Source organism: Saccostrea echinata, unplaced genomic scaffold (genome assembly GCF_033153115.1).
Source record: "Saccostrea echinata isolate AGI-Se365-2 ecotype Australia unplaced genomic scaffold, CSIRO_AGI_Sech_v1 ptg000023l, whole genome shotgun sequence".
NCBI lineage: Eukaryota > Metazoa > Mollusca > Bivalvia > Ostreida > Ostreidae > Saccostrea > Saccostrea echinata.
This window is the reverse complement of record NW_026889772.1, coordinates 11,035,714-11,053,732: the sequence shown is the minus strand read 5'-3', so window position 1 is coordinate 11,053,732 and position 18,019 is coordinate 11,035,714. Positions and strand designations below refer to the sequence as shown.

At 32.4% G+C, this 18,019-nt stretch overlaps 1 pseudogene; it reads right to left on the bottom strand.

The window, feature by feature from the left end:
- Window positions 1-2,276: 2,276 nt before the first annotated feature.
- On the bottom strand, window positions 2,277-8,302 carry LOC133191276 (uncharacterized; annotated as a pseudogene).
- Between the last annotated feature and the right edge of the window lie 9,717 nt (window positions 8,303-18,019).

Sequence of the window (18,019 nt, the reverse complement as noted above, 5' to 3'; positions counted from 1 at the left end):
GTCTTATATTTCTTACTATGCAAGTAATTTTTTATAAAAAGAATAGACCATCTGTCAGAAATGACTAAATCTCGGCAATAATGGGTGGATAAGGATATCCCTTCCCAGAATTAGCATGGTGACCATCACAACCCGAGTCCTCGGTCTCGGGAGCGTCGTTTATCCAATGTGGAAAAAGTATGGGTGCCTTCTTTTTTTTCATATCTCATATGTTCAAAGTCTAAAGTAAACGATATTTTAGAGATTTAATAATCATATTATTGCTCAGATATTCAACTATTTTTTCCACTGTAACTTGGCGATCTTTGAAAACAAATTGCTCAACTAAGGACACATCTTTTTACAAGCTTGCTATCGCTGGGCAACAGAACAAACATTATTTTTTAACCATCTCCCTGCCTTCACTAAAACATTCAATCCGATTAATGATTGAACTTCTGGTAAGTCTTTTGTCTTCATAAACCTTGTACAAATTATCATATTCAACTGCAAAGGAATTTCCGAGATATACGTTAAACTTTACAGCCGTTCGTGCTCGAGTACGACTGAGTTACAAGTGACCTACATACTGACGTCATTTTCACATTATGACGTCACAAACACGGAGCAAAACATTATTTAACATATGCTATTTATAGACCATGTGTATGACTATATGTGTGCCAAATTTCATTCTGAATTGTGGTTTTTTAAATATAGAAATAGTTCGCGAACTTTTTGATCACCCCTCGTATGTATATGAACCCTATGACACTATAGTGGTAACTTTGATTTATTATAGTGATAACTTTGACACTTTGATTTGCTATAGTTTAAAATAGTAATTTTTGTTAGGGTTAAAAGGAATATTCAAGATCGCTAATTGCTGAGATTACTGAATAGGTACTAGTTAATAGTGTGTGAAAGTCCAAGCCTTTCTGCATCGAAAGAGGTAACTATGGAGATTCTTGTTAATCAGCATCATCTTAGAATTTGGAAGTGTCAAACATGTCCATGTCACTATGGACATAATCTAGATTTTGACATTTTACCCCCTCCCCTTTCTCACACAACAAAGTTATAAGGGGTGTGCTGAAATGACTTTTACGCCTGTCTGTTCATCAGTCTGTATGTCTTAGACACAAGTCTAAGCTTGGCATTTAGATCACAGCTGTTTGATTTGACTATAATCCTCTTGGAGGGGGGGGGGGGGGGGGGTCTGTCTCGTTTGGAAAACTCCATTTGTATGCATGTTTAGTAGTATATAGCAAGGTACTTGATGTACTTAAACTGTGAAGGCTCTAAGATCATTGATCTTAATGAATGAAATAAGGATACGCAGGTATCTTTCAATAATAATTGAAAGATAAAAAACATAAGCACATTTTTAAAAACTACGTATCTTAACGTTATCAAAACATTATTTACAAAAAAGCAGATAATTATACGATCCAACTTTTAATCACTTATACCCACAAGTATCTTCAACAGGAATATGATTCATACATGTGATGCTATATATGTTACATTAAAGGAGCCATACGGTGCATGTCATCAATAGGGTTTGACAATTTTTTAAATTAAAAGTTTAGTAATTAATTAACTTTGATTATGTAAATTAAAATTAACAATTTTTTATGGCGCATAGAAATACATATTACAAATAAGTGCAAGCTCAACAGAAATATGCACCCGTTTTCTATGCATATTATTGTCATTCAAAGTGCAAATTTCAATAGAACGGCACTAAAAAAAAATTGACTTTTTGCCACGATAACGTATGATTTGCAATTGGTGGTTTTCCCTTCCTGAGCTCAAAAACACAAAAAAATCAATATTTGTAATTTTATTTTTTATTGATTGATTGATTGTATGTTGTTTTACGTCCCATTCGAGAATTTTTTTTAAAAAATGCGTCTGAAAGCAGATTAAAAAGTAAACGATTAATAATTTATCGGACAAGTAATGATATTTGGCTTTTGAGAATTGCTCTTACCTCGTATTCCGATATAATTGTACACTCTAGATCTGTAGTTAAGCCACGTGTCAAATAAAAAGATTCGAGATTGTTTACAAGTACGACCTGTGGATTCCCGGAAGATTCTTATTACGTGAATTGGGGATGAGAAGAGGATATTCATGTTTCTAAAACTGTCGACATCAACTTTATACATTACTTTTAAAGATGTATTGTGTTTTTCAGCTGCACTGTCTCTTTAATGTTATATTAAAAATGTAAATACTAATTTGCTCTAAAATTCTTCTTTCTACCATAAAATCTCTTAATGAAGTGTTTGCTATAAATGCTCAATTAGAGCAGCTTTCTCTGACATATTTTGAATAAAGCCATCGTAATAGTTGCTAAAGATATTGTTACATGGTTTAGAAGTGACCTCTTTTAAATCAGAACAGGACTTTGATATTCTTCGTAGACGTTTGGCATTCTGGAAAATACTGATGTAACAATCGTCACCAGGAAACTCGGACAGGGTGACTAGAATACTGTCTCTTTGAAAACGTTCGTCAACAGAGTCGTATTCTTTGCCTTCTTCATGATTCGGTTTCTTCTTTGATATATTCTGGTTGTTCAACAACTGATTGTACTCTGTAGAATTTATATTCTCCGGTTTCACGTTCTTTGTTTTTCTTGTCATCAAGGATAATTTTGGATTCCTGAACATCGTCGTACATGTAGGTTTCGGCAAATATTTCTTGTTTACCAGGAAATGAGAGCAAGTTCACTCGAAACCCTTTAAATACATTAGGAAAAGCGCATGTTCTTTAAATGTCTTTTAATTTAAGGTCAAGATCTAGTAAATGAAAGGTGTCCACAGATTTCTCAAATTTGAGATACATATTCTTTTAATGATCCTTTACGAATATAGCTTGGTAAAATAAGGTGTATCCGGACATAATTTTTGGGTAAACTTATCGAAAAAATATATTATAAACTGCCCATTTTCAATGAAAAATGAAGAAAGTCTGGTATAAATATGGGCGTTTTTTCCATCTCAGACAAAGGAAATGTATCAATATTGCCTACAGTCTCTCAGAAAACGGTTTTTCATATCTTCTTGATCTTTACTTTAAAATGATATTAAACGGAATAAGGGTTTCAGAGTTGGATTTGACATGATTTCAAATTGAATTCCATGCAAGTGCTTTATTTTCTACATAATTCTATTGAAGCCGTAAAGTACGGGAAAAATTAAGTTTAAATCAATTGTGACGTCATAATGAATCTAGCACCAAGAAGAAAGTCTAAACTCATTTACTAGATCTTGACCTTAAATAAAAAATATACACATACAATTGTAAAGATCTATAATTATTATGTCTTACCCCTTGTGTTATCTTCGCCGATTTTAAATCTTCTCTGCAAATGTATCCGCCTAGAATGATAATCCAGGTTAACAATTATTGACATCGACGATGTAATAAACTCGGAAGACAATAAAATCTCTTCCAGTAAATAGTGAAAACTGTGCCTTGTTCCTCTTATATACTGGTGTTTGTTACACAAAAAATAAAAAAGAAAATGATCAAATGATTACTTTCATCGCGGAGGACACTAAACTCAATTTGAAAGAAATTTGCACTACCAAAGAACTATGTACGGTAAGGGCGTATTCCTGCCCCCATAATAGTCAAATTTTGAAAATCTCTTGAAATGAGAAAAAGTGCATATATTGTATAAAATAACCCAAATTAAGACAATATATTATGAAATTGGAAAAATTAGTTGGCTTTTCTTGTGTCTGTGACGTCAAAAACTATTTGGATTTCCGTTATTTTTAAAATAGAGGCCAAAATGCACAGAGTTTGTTCAATTTTGACTATAGTATTTATAGAGCTTGCTCAGGTACCATATTCACATATTTCATTGATATTATCATTCTACACATTATATCAAAAGATCTAGTCTGAGCAGACCTGCGCTCGATAATTTCCAATCAAAATACCGACGTAAAATACGCTATTTTCTCTCAAAATCATTGCAATTTGGAATTTACGTCATTTTATTGACGTCATATCTAACTAATGATGTCATAGTTGATAAAAATATTTAATGCTTTGAAGTCTGCAAATATCCACCTGGTTTAGAACATAATTAAAGATTTCTCCATCAAAGTTTTATTTTGGGGGCAGATACTGGCCACTACAGAATATAGTCCTTTCCTCTTTAAAACTGTGCACTTTTTCAGTCTTAATAAAAGTTCATCTCAGTAGAATTGCAGTAAAGAAAGTAAGAAAAGCAAAGTCTGAAAAACATTACAGAACCACAATTGATTCTTACCATTTACAAAACATAATACCAACAAAAACCAGAGAAGCTGACAGAGTAACGGATCCAAGTCCAATAACTAAAACCAGCACAACTCTGTCACCGCTGCATTCTTTTTTTTTCTACATAATGTACATTGATTGCTGTAAATGTCGTAAATATTAATACATATGTATTACATACCCTTCTTTATATATAAAACTTTCTGAAACATGTCTTTGTGTGGCATTAGATCTGTTTTACATTCTACTGATGATGAAATTTATTCCGGTTAAAGATATTCTATCCAAGCTTACGCGAAATGTTGATTCCATGTGCATGTTTCTTCCAGTGAAACTGACGAAGCTTATAAGCTCCTTTTTATATTAATTCATAATAGGTGCTTGCATGTGTTGCATATTTCAACCGTCTACTTCTGAGTTCCTTTCAAATACCTTACACGTTACGATTTTGCTTATAATAGCAATTCTAAATTATAAAGAAATGTTTCATTTAAAAAAAATCAAAGAAACACAATTCACCATCCTGTTGACATCCTAAGAATTTGTTGCAAACTTGATACGTTGTACAGTTACAAGTTTCTTTACATCTGTAGCCGTAGAATTTCTCTCCACATGGCGTGGAGCAGTTCCCTCCATATGTTCCGAAACATTCTGAAGAATTTAAAGATTTAAAGAATAATTCATTACATTTACATTTCAGGAAAAAACTTTATTATGTACATACAGGTTAATAAACACGTTAAGTTCTACTTCCCTGAATGACGAGAGCAGAGTATTTATTTCCTCATCGAGATTATGTGAGTTTTGAAAAGTTCTTTTTGTAAGCAAGACTATTATTTAAAACATGTGCTAAAGAATTATGATTTTAAAAAAAATAACAAAAAAAAACTATGATTTCACATAAACAAAACAAAACAAAGAAAATATTTTTATGTGAAATCAAAGAATTCCTATATCGACAAAAATGCAAAAAAGTTTCATCTGACAACGCTTAGTTACCCACATAATTCTGGGTATTCTTATAAATTTAAAGCAGAGAATGAAATGGACTAAGTCTTGTGGATGACTATAATTATATAGAGCTTTAAACAAATTACATGTAAAAAGATTTAGTAATTTCGTCATCGTCGTCATTATTTTTTTTTTTTTTTTACTTTTATTTGTATTTGAAACATCATTATTTTCAAGATTGCAACAAAAAGTGTCTATGAATCAAGTTATATTCTCTTTTGTTGGATATATGTGCTCAGTTTGAATAAAGATTATCTGGATGTTCTTGTTGTAATTCACATGCATGACAATGGAAACTCAAAATACACGTGTTGCTTAATGGCCTAAAAAGTATTTCAAAAATTAAATAGCTTTAAGAACCATTCTCTACAAAATCGAAATAGGCTCATTTTTGACACGATATGAAAATATTTAACTCGTTTTAACGAGATAATTATCTCGCAGACAACTGAAAATGACTGTTTCCAAGAGTTGAAGACTTGATGTCTGGATGGATGATAAACACATTTCGTAAATTAACTGCTACATACGTTACCATGAAAACAAAGTATTCAAAAGAAACAATTTTATTCAATTTTTGAAAAACATGTACACTCAAAAATAAAAGCAATAATAGGTTAAAATGCAACCAAATAAAAAAGATAGATCCGATCCTTATAACATATATTCCAAGGAAGAAATACGATTTTTCTTATCGGTTGGTAATGATTGCTATGGTTTTAAAAAATAAGGGATTTCAAATTTATTCCCTGTATGATTAGATCTGATCCTATCTTTTTTAAAGAGCACATTTCGTTATAATTGATGATCAATTGTTTTAAAGACAATGGTGTGGTCCTTATTTCCAGAATTAAAAAAAATGCACAATTCTAAACATAAGGTTTAAAAATTCTGTTTCTTTGGATACGTACCCTTGTTTGTAGATTCCAAAAACTTTTATGATTGATGTCCATGAACAACTTACCTGGCTACATTATAATACCATTGCAGCCAGGAAAGTTATATTTGAAAAATATTGCTACATGTTAGACTTTATCACTTCAGTTCAAATCTTTTGTTTTTTCCCTTATGTTTGTGATTGGGTGTGATGAAGTAATACCTATCTGATTAGTGAATATTGAGCATTTTTCAAAATTTAAAATATATTCCAAATGTACATATGGTTATCACTTCCATAGAGATATACTCTTTTAAAATATTTTCATTATAGTGTAAGTGGTAACAAGGTCTTAAGTTTTTGTGTGAGTGGTTTGTTTGATTTTTTAGTCTTTATTTAGGCTTATTAAAGATTCAAGGTAACTGAAAATCTATACTTTTTCAAAACCCTTCTGGCTATTACCATGGAACCGAGTCACGTAGTAACCACATTTTATTTGATATATGTTTCATGTGTCAGGTTGTAATAATGGTGAAAGTTTCATCAGAATCGGTGACCATGCGTGCCAAAAAAGTTGAAGTGTTTAAAGAGAATAGCTTTTGAGTAAATTATGTTTGTTATAATATTTGAACAATCAAAATAGACTTATTTGGATATTATTTAAGTTTGATTTACCTCAAATGAATTGTTTATTCTGCGTTCAAACCTGGATCCTTTTTTTGTTCTCCTTCGCTAATGCTTAAATTTCTTTTTTACTTTCACAAATCTATCTATCTATCTATCTATCTATCTATCTATCTATCTATCTATCTATCTATCTATCTATCTATCTATATAAACATATCTATATATATCTATATCTATCTCTCTCTCTCTCTCTCTCTCTCTCTCTCTCTCTCTGTATATATATATAACCGTCGTAGACATGTAAATTATGCTTGTTTATGTGAAATGTATGTGAAGATAACGAACAGTAATCATCATCAAATATTCAATTAAACAATATAAAGTGTATTCAGAACACGGACCTCTGAGAACAGATTGATTGATTGTATTTTGTTTAACGTACCATTCGAGAATATTTTACTCTAATAGAGATGTCAACGTATGCCGGTGAAGGGCTTCAAATTTAGACCTATACTCGGCTCTCAGGGCCATTGAGCAGCGAGGATTCTTTAGCGTGCTAACGCCTACCGTGACATGGGACTTCGGTTTTTATGGTCTCATCCGAAAGACCCGTGATTTTCACTTCTAGTGCAGGTGAACGACGAAAAGTGACCCCGTAGAGTATTGACCGGGGGGTCAAATTTTTCCTTAGAAAAAAATGATCCCCCGGTCAATTTTCTACGACAAGTAGAGTCATTTTTCGGCCTTAGAAAACCCTTCCAGGCCGTTAATTCTACGACTCCACACACGTTGAAAAATGACCCCCTACTTTTTCACTATATTTTATAATTAAACCTTTAGAAATAAGATGTGATATGCATTAATCCGATGTTGGAGAGGGTCGGTGAAGGCCTAGAGTCTCCTGATTTTTTTTCTTTCAAATATATTTTGGGGGAGGAGCAAAGTACCTTTCCCTTCTTAACGCCACTTCTCAAAACTAGCATGATATACAATGTACGTGGTATTTATTTTGTTTTGTTTTGTTTTTTTTTTTTTTGTTTGTTTGTTTGTTTTTTTTTTTTTGCTTTGCTTGCATCCCATTGAGTATATATTATTGAGGAGCATAAATTCATTTTTCTTGGGTTTTTTTTCCACATGTTTTGTTCCGAAAATGACATGATATGTTTCTGACAACGATACCTGTATGGAATGGATGTTATCGGAAACTACTTAAAGGACAAGTTTGTGACCCCATACTTCTAGCTTAAAATTTTTGCCCGCTTTCAACCTGTCTCCACCCCAGCTTTTACATGTATCAGTTTCTGGATACACCATTGCATTGAAACAAAAAACGTATTGTAATTACTGCTTCATTTTTAATATCATGTAATATCTTTTTCCCTCTTTTAGGTTCATTTATCCCTATTTATTACATGAATTAATACCCCCGCTTCGAAGGAAATTGGGGTATATACCTTGTACCCTGCGAATCTCTCTGTTGTGTGTGCGGGGTGAGTGTTTGTGTCTGTCTGTCCGAAACATTTTTTTCGCTGCAGTTTTCTTTGCAACAACTCATCACAGATGCTTGAAATTTTAATACACTCTTTTGTTTGGCATGCCATACAGTGATATTTTTTTGGTACAAATCTAGTCCGTCTGTCTGTGCGGGTGGGGTATCACTAGAGAGCACTGGCTTCTTGTTTCCCCAGTAATTTGTGTACTCACAATTATTGTTTGTAGAATTATATTATCTCTATTGTAGGGAAAAAACGTATGTATCAAATAACGTTTTATATCTATATATATTGTTTGTATCAGGATCGCTATATGAAAAACACTGACAGTCTCTAACAAAAAAACCAAACAAACAAACAAACTATAGTTTACCAAAGTTAACTATAGTTTAATGCAGTATCAAAGTTTTTACTATAGTAAATCAAAGTTGTTTTTTTTTTTTTTGGATATATGATTGTGATATTTTATGTTCTTAAATTTATATGTGCACATTTTTTTTATATTTTAGGGAACTTCGAGGGGTGATCAAAAAGTTCGTGAACTATCTCGTTATTTACAAAACCACAGTTCAGATCAAAATGAAATTTGTCACACACTTTGTTATAAACATGTTCTATAAATAGCAGATATTTGCTCCACATTTGGACGTCACGATATAAAAAATGACTCAATATGTAGATGACGTGACAAAAAATGGTTGACTCAGTCGTACTTGAGCAACGAACGGCTTTAAAGTTTAACGTTTATCTTAGAAATTCTTTTTCATTGGCATATAATAATTTGTACACGATTTATGAAGACAAAAAGACATGACAGAAGTTCAATCATTAATTGGATTGATTGTTTTAGTGAAGGAAGGGAGGTGGTTAAAATGATGTTTGTTCTGGTGCCCAGTGAAAGCAAGCTCGGGAAGAGATGTGTCCTTAGTTGAGCAATCTGTAACGAAAGATCGGCAAATTACAGTTAGAAGAATAGTTGAATATCTTAACAATAATATAATTATTAAATCCCTTAAATGTTGTTTACCTTAGATTTTAAACATATCATATATGATAAAAAGAAGGCGCCTATACTTTATCCACAATGGATAAACGACGCACCCCAATACAAAAGAATCGGGTTGTGATGGTCACTATGCTCATTCTGGGAAAAGATATCCTAATCCAACAGTCTTATTTGGGACAAATAGGCTTTTCTTGTTATAAAAAAAATAACTTGCATGGTAAGAAATATAAGACTCGGAAAAATCTTTTAATTTCTGTGCACAGAACGCTACGGAACATGACACGTGACCGCCTGGATCACGTGATTCGCGCATGGGCAGAACGATGGCAGATGTGCATTCAAGTAGGAGAAGACCACTTTACAATATAATAAACATCGAAATCTGATTTTTTTTTCTTTTATGGAAGTAGTTCAATTAATTCACGAACGTTTTGATTACCCCTCGTATTTCTTGTCCATTAACATATCATCCCAAAATTTTACATTACTGATATCAATTTAAGAAAGTTTCAGCTTTGAAATCTCAAAAAAGTTCCAAACAAAGTTTCATAGTTAATCAAAGTATCAAAGTATTTACTATAGTTAATAATAGTAAACTATAGTTAATTAAAGTTTACTATAGTAAATTTTTGTTAGGAGTGCCCTTCGATTGTGATAGAAATACTGGCAATATACTCCCCTTCCTTGATCATTATATAGATACATGTATAATCTACATCTTCATGCACATATGCATTATGTAACTTCTATAAGTAGGATTTTTGATGTAAGAAATTAAGAATTACTTTTATTAAAAACTCTTATATATTTAAAACCTTGTATCACACAGCAAGATCGATTAATTTGTGTATAGGAAAGACATGGCCAGCTAGATTTTTTTCTATAGGCCAGCAAATTTAAAGAGTGGGCTACATTCTCGTTACCCACTCACTCAAAACTTACCACTATAGATACGCCGACAAGAATCACGTACTTGATTTGAACACAATATGTGTTACAATATTTTTGGCACAGTTCTATGTAGTCTTGCAAACGCAACTTCCATTGTGCTAATATTGCCAATCATACTTAGGGTAAAATAATATGTAAATTAGGCAGAGAAGCTTTTTCATAATGCAACATTCGGTTTTTTCTACTGGTAAAAATTATTACATGTAACTAGAAAGGGGAAATACATACTACTGTGAATAAACTTGTGTTAATTCTTAGTAAACTAAACAACCTCTTTTATAAATTAATAATTTTCTTTTATGTAAAAAGCCTCATTTTGTTTAGGCTTTGTTGACACTAGCATACGACAAAAGACATTGGTAAAGATTTTGAGCTAACCATTTTTTGTGTCTCTGAGTTTGAATATCAGAGGAATTTTGATTTAGTCCTGTCTGTTATTTTTACCCAAATTTAATCTGCCTTATATATTTATGAGAAGACTTTTTACGAGAAAATCAAAGATATATATGAGATCTAATTTTCTTTTTAAACAATTGTCTATTTTTTCACGCAGATTTATTTGGATAGGGTTCGAAAACATTAATCTTTCTTGTAATTTCTGAAGAAAAAAACGCTTGAGACTATATTTTCATTCTTTTTTTTTTTTTTTTTTTTTTTTTTTTTTTTTTTTTACATTATTTACCCAGAGTTAAATTTAAAGAGGATCATTACAATTATACACAAAATCCATGCATTTTTATTCATATATATGTTTCTCTCTCTGACACCAGCTAAGTAAATAATCTTTTTTTTTAAATGACGACTCTGGAACCTTTTTTTCCATAAAATTTGATAAAACAAATCTAAGAACACGTGTATTTTTGCTCTTATAGTCATCGAACAGCATAATAACCTATAGTTATTTGTTTTCCTTTAATGGTATAAAAGATCTTGTATTATTGATGTACATGAAAGGTATAGTATAACCTTTTGTTACTTAAACTTTAAAGCTTTTAGGCTGCGTGATTTTACCACTAAGTATTTGCCTAACAAGAATATTCCTACCAAAACCTGTTTTTTTTTTTTTTGTATAAAAAAAGACACAGGGTCATTATTCTACGGGGTCATTTTTCTACAACCCACACGGAGAAAAATGACCCCCAGGCCATGATTTCTACAAAAAGGGGGTCATTTTTCTACGTAGAATATTGACCAGGGGGTCAACTTTCTACGCAGAAAAATGACCCCAGGTCAATATTCTACGGGGGTCACTTTTCGTCGTTACACCGGACGCTTGGCGAAGAAACAGTCACTACCTATGTTTATGTCTTGGGTTTGATTATGCGCGGCGAACGAGAATCGAATCCAGGCCTCCCGATCACGCGAGCGCCCTACCACTAGGCTAACGTGACCGGTACCGTGAACAGAGTGGGATTAAATTATATTTAGGAGTGAGTATCAACCAGTCTCATCCGCAGCGAAATGTTGAGCTAAGCGAAATTGTTATTCTTGTATCAACAATCTATTTGTCTGTAGCCTGTCCCGAATTAGAAACTGTACGTAGAACGTTATCTTGTGTATCGAGTCCACTGGGAGAAGTTACTCCCAGATGCTGGTGAAAATTGTATATTGCTAAATAAATAAGGAATGTTAACAATAGAAAAATTAAAGTCACCACGTTTATCATAAAATAATAATAACAAATAATAATGTTCAATTGTTCATCGAAACAACAGTCAGCACTTGACTCAACGACAGGTTGTATGTGCTGACAAGGTCATTGTATCGACCATAAAACTTGCGAAATGATGACTTTAAACGAGATTTCTGATATTCTTGTTTCATCAACTTGTTTATCAGTAATTTACCTCGTTTTAGAAGTTGTACTAATTATATACCCTTTAATAAAAATTGGCTTTAATTAAAAAAAAAAAAGAAGCTTTTTTACATAACCTTACAAAAATGTTCCTATTAAAATACCAAGAATAGAATATTCGGGATGAGGAAAAACATGTTTTTATGAATTCGTCCTTCAACCAGACAACTGATAAGATAGTAAAATGGTATAGAAGTTATTATATTATTATTATTTTTTTTTTTTTTTTGCTTTCTCAAACTAACAATTTCCCACATTACGTAATATCGTTTGCTTCAACAATTTGTAAGTACGGTTGAACTTCGGTATCTCGAACACGGAAATCTCGAATACCATGGATATGTCGAAGTGATTGGGAAGTCCTAACCACGTATTTATTAAGTATTTCATCCTCGATATCTCAAACCCTTGGAACTTTTTTTTTTGGCCCCTTCGAGCTCGAGATAACGAGGTTTAAATGTATTTCTAATTAGTTTTCTTTTACCTTAGCAGTGCAATTATCACCAACTAGTCTGTAAGTAGCACAGCAATCGTCTGGAAATGTAAAAAAAAGTCTGAAGGATTAAAAAATTCAGAATGGGTTACTATGCATCAAGAAACTTGAAAAGGACTATTAATGTCATAAAAGTGGATTATCTTTCCTCTAATTTTTCTGTAACACTGAGTATAGAATACATTTAGTAATCAAACTGTAAAATGACCTTGCATAATTTTTTCATTTATTTCTTCATATTTAACGCCGAATTTAATAAGGAATAAAAGCATAAATTTTCTCGCCAAAAATATTTTTTCTAGTCATTTTCTTTTTAAAACGGTCTCATTTAAGATATCCTACACCTGACATGGACAGTTTTAAGGAATCTAATGAAAATTAGGTTCCTTAATGCGTAACCATTTGCATTAATTACATTCTAGCTCTATTTCCTAATCCACAGTCCTAGATGATATGAATTTTATACTTGTCTATTATTTCGTTAGTCAAAGGGAGAAAAATGCTTAGAATCTCGAATCATTTAATTTTGCAAACAAAGTAACTAAACTCCTTAAATAAAAAAGTACGACGTATAAGATACACGAAGAATTTAAATTCACTTTCTGTCATAGTTGCTAGAAGGATATCAGTTGTAGCAATAGCCCAGGAGGAAATTAATGGAAAGTACTGATAAATTAGTAGATTTAGAAAGTTACGTTACATCAGTCATGTTTTTAATGCTTACACAATCTTCCTGAAATGTTTTGTAGTCGATATTTGTCTGAGATAATGAATATATTATAGAAAGAAAACTCACACTGGAGGTCCCTCAGAACAAACTCCTTCGAAGCTAACACTCATTTTGATTTTTAGTGCTAGAATAAAAAGTACCAAACCGGGCATTTCGCAACTATCAACTGCTTATAGTTAAAAACCATTGAATTTCACTTAAAATACTTTGATATAAATTAACTTCCTTGTGCGATGAGGACTTCCTTGCAATAAATCCTTTAATCTTTTGAAATCTCTATGCACATATATGAGTAAATTATGTTTGAAATTATACAAATGTTAAAATATCTCCCATAGAACACGTTCATGAGTGTTTTCGACTATGTATATCTAACTGCACATGATAATAAAAATATAATTAATTCTTTGGAACCACTCACTTAAAAGCATTGACCTGTACGGGTTAAATAAACACACCTTTATCTATACCGGACTTTCCACATTGTCTAAAGCACAGATACATGTGTGATAACCTCAGTGTTTGAAGACTTTAATCAATTTCAAACATGTACATTCTGGTTGTAAACAAAAGTACTCTGAAGTAGATGTTAAAAAAGATGCTTGAGTTTCTGATTGACAATATCTATGTAGGAGATAAGGTATTCCAACAATCTGTTGGAATTCAAATAGGTGCCTACCGTTCACGGTAGCTCAGTCGGTAGAGCGCTCGCTCCGTGATCGGGAGGTCGTGAGCTCGAATCTCGGCCGCGACAGACCTAAGTCGATAAAATGGGTAGCAACTGTTCCTTCGCCATGCGCTCGGCACTTTGATGTGAAAGTTGCGGGTCCTTCGGATGAGACCTTAAAAACCGAGGCCCCGTGTCACGGGAGGCGTTGGCACGATAAAGATCCCTCACTGCTCAATGGCCCTGAGTGCCGAGTAAAGGTCAAAATTTGAAGCACTTCACCGGTATATGGTGACGCCTTTATGAGTGAAAAATTCTCGAATGGGACGTAAAACAACATACAATCAATCAATCAATCAAATAGGTGCCAATTGCGCCCCGTTATTAGCAGACCTTTTTTCGTATTCATATGAAGCAGAATTTGTCCAAAATCTTAAACGTGAAAAGAAGAAAACTCTTGTTGTGGCCTTCAACTCGACATTTAGATATATCGACGACGTATTGTCAATTAACAATGGCTATTTCCATTCTTATATCGATACGATATATCCCGGTGAGCTTGAGATAAAAGATACCACAGAGTCTGACACAACTGTTTCATATTTGGATATTTTACTTGCAAAAGACGTTAATGGTAATCTAACAACCAAGCTTTATGATAAACGTGATGACTTTAACTTTTCAATCGTCAACTTCCCTTACTTAAACTTACGTATTATCAATTAACAATAGTAACTTCCATTCATATGTCGACTCGATTTATTCCAAGGAACTTGAAATAAAAGATACCATAGTCCCTGACACTCTGTTTCATAGGGTACCCTTTTACAGCTTTTTAAAGAGCTACGTTACCTGCTACTCAGGTCATGCAATTCTGCGCACGTGAAAAATGAGTGTTTTAGAGATATCTCCCACTATTGAAAAGTCTCACAAAAATTAATTCTCAAAATATATTTTATTTAATCTTAAGATAAGACTCTATACTTTATGCAAATAAAAGTAAAAAAGCAATTTTCATGTACACTGCATAAAAATATCAGGTAAATCCCTACCCATCATGCTTTTCTCTGAGACCCCCCCCCCCGGGATTTTATACGAAACGGTGTTTAGATACCTAAGAACGCTGCATTTCAGGATGCAAATCAAAATTTCAAAGCGATGATGGTCGAGCTGAAGAGAGAGGGCCTTGGAACTATTGTGCACTGTTACAAGGCACTTTGAAAAATTACGCACTTTGAAAAATTTTTTCAAAGTCCGTTAAATTTGGGACAGAGTAAACGCACTTTGAAAAAAAAATGTTTCGTTTTAAAGTGCGTTAATAGCGACCATATCAACGCACTTTGAAAAAATATGCACGGATTGGTCAATTTTCTAGCAAATGCCTATCTTATTTCTGCATGTATCTTTGCAAAAAAGGGGGCTAAGCCTCCCGACCCCCCCCCCCCCCAACCCCAACCCCCCGGTTTCGACGCCTAATGTAGGTATCATGGCAATGAACATTAATGGACTTTAAATTTTAAAAGAACTAAAATTCAATGTACAAAGGACTTCCTTATACTTTTCACTGTATTTAGAATTTTCTATTTTTTTCAAATATGATCTTTAGGGCTACATGTACGAGAAATCCGACAAAATGGGGTCCAAGTTTGTATGCTCATTAAAAATAATTTTCCTTCACAATATGAGGGTCTTTTTATAGTTATTTGGAATTTTTAGATGAATGAAAAAATTTGTATTCGTTTAAAATAGCTGGCTTTTTAACAGTCATTTGATTAGTATTAAGAGGAATAAAAAATTACTTGTGCATTCTACAATTTTTTTTTTGGTACCGGATTTGATTTCGTATTGTTGCTTAGATCAGCAATATGGACCCTGAGTCTCTCTTCTTTAATATAACAGGGTGGTTTTTTTTCTTCCAGGAAAGTTTATCCCAATTTTTTTCATCTATTTTACGTTAACTGAAATTCATTAAGAGAAAGTATATCAATGACATACCAGTCATGTAAATAATATATTTGGGTAGGAAAGATAAAGAGTTGGGCTGAGGGACCTTCTACCTGTCTTTTCCTCGTTCTCGATGAGGGTAGATCAATTCATCAGTTTTTCGAAAGAAATATAACAAAATAATGCAGTCTATTACTAAAGTCAGTCCAAAATTTTCGTTTTATACATATTTTTTCAAAGTGCGTAAAGTGTCTCCATGGTTAAAAATGTTGATGTAAACGTTGAATTTTTTTCTCAAGTGCGTTGATTTTGTCCCAAGTTTAACGCACTTTGAAAAAATTTTCAAAGTGCGTTGATTTTCTCCCAATTTTGACGCACTTTGAAATTTTTTTTCAAAATGCATTCGAAAGTGCATTTCCACAGTGAACCATCACCATGATTGCAGAAACGGACAGGACAAAATTATACACATCTATGTATCTGAATCTAGCAACGCCGAGTGGATTGTTCAATAAGGTTCATTTTGATATCAGGCTGTACTTTTCTACTTTTCCAGCTATGTAAAATTTGAGTACAAATCTTGTATTCTACAAAATTAAAATTTATTTGTGTGTGTTGGTGTGGGGGTTTAGATAAACTTCAAGAAACTTCAAAAGTACTGTGCAACAAAATATTCGAGAAGTGGTGTAAATCAGATTAGTCTGGTCCTGATTTTAAAAAGAAGGCTAGAAATACGTTTTAACGGCAAATAATTATTATTTGGTCCAGCATAGTTTTTTAACCTATTTCGAGTAGGCTGAATCCGAAAAAATATGCTGGCTTTCATGAAAATGGCGTTAGAAAGGTTAAAATGGCGATTCAAAATGGCGAATATCCAATTTTTCTAATTTTCTCTTAATGTCTTTCAAATAGGAGAAAGAATGTGTGAATATCTCACTGAGTGTAATGCAACTATAAAAATGATAAAAGAATGCTAACATTATTACTTTAATTCAGATAATTTAGTCGTTTCTACACTTAATTCGAATTTTCTCTGATTTATTTGTCTATTGTTTCAATATTCTGCTTTGTTCAGAATTTTACATTTGCAAATATCTATGCACTGCAGACTGATATTTTTTTCTCTCTCTGCATCTCACTATTCTACAACTGAATGTTGGTGCAGGTATAATTTATAAGTCAAAATGGCGATTCAAACTGGTGGATATCCATTTTTTCTAATTATTTCTTGATGTCGTTCAAATAAGAGAATGGACGTGTTGATATCTTATTGAGCGCAATGCAATTATGAAAATGATAATAGAACACTAATATTATCACTTTAATTCGGAAAATTTAGTCGTTTAAATTTGAAAGTTGTGTTAATAAGCTCAAAATGGCGATTCAAAATGGCGAACGCTAGAATTATATAAAATACTCAAACTGCTTAATTCTGAGTCATTTTGCAGAAAACAAAAGGAAATTAATTACAGTTTGCATTTTTAAATTAAGATAATAATGTTTAAATATCCAATAAAACTTTGAGAATATTGTTGTTAATGACATAATTTTTATGACACTGATCTTTGTTTTATTACTTCTACTACAAAGATGAGCTTTTGACTACATCTACGAGAACTTTTATTTATTACATATATAAACATGCTTCTTAATATAAAAGGTTAATAATATCACACAATAATTGCTGTTTGGAGGACAATATGACAATTAAGCTACCCCAAGAGCAGTACTTTCCGAGCCCAAAGGCGAGTGAACATTGTAGTTCGAGGGTTGCTAAATTATCTCTGAGTAAGTTGTTGAAAATTTTTGATCTACTTTTAGTCCATGCAGTGTAGAAAAAAATAAATGTTTATGCTCATGTGGAAGGTCTAGTGAAATATAACTTTAAAATAATGGACCAAAACCAGAGAGCTAGGAATTATTAAATCATATAAATTTGAATGTAATATACTATATATCAACATATTTATTAAGAATTATCAAAACCAGTATAATATACGTAAACCATAAATATTCTTGATTGTCTAGCTCTGATTCTGCGTCCCTGCATTTGCATTTTGTTATTCATAGCCAACAAAAATCAACTTCATTCACAAATA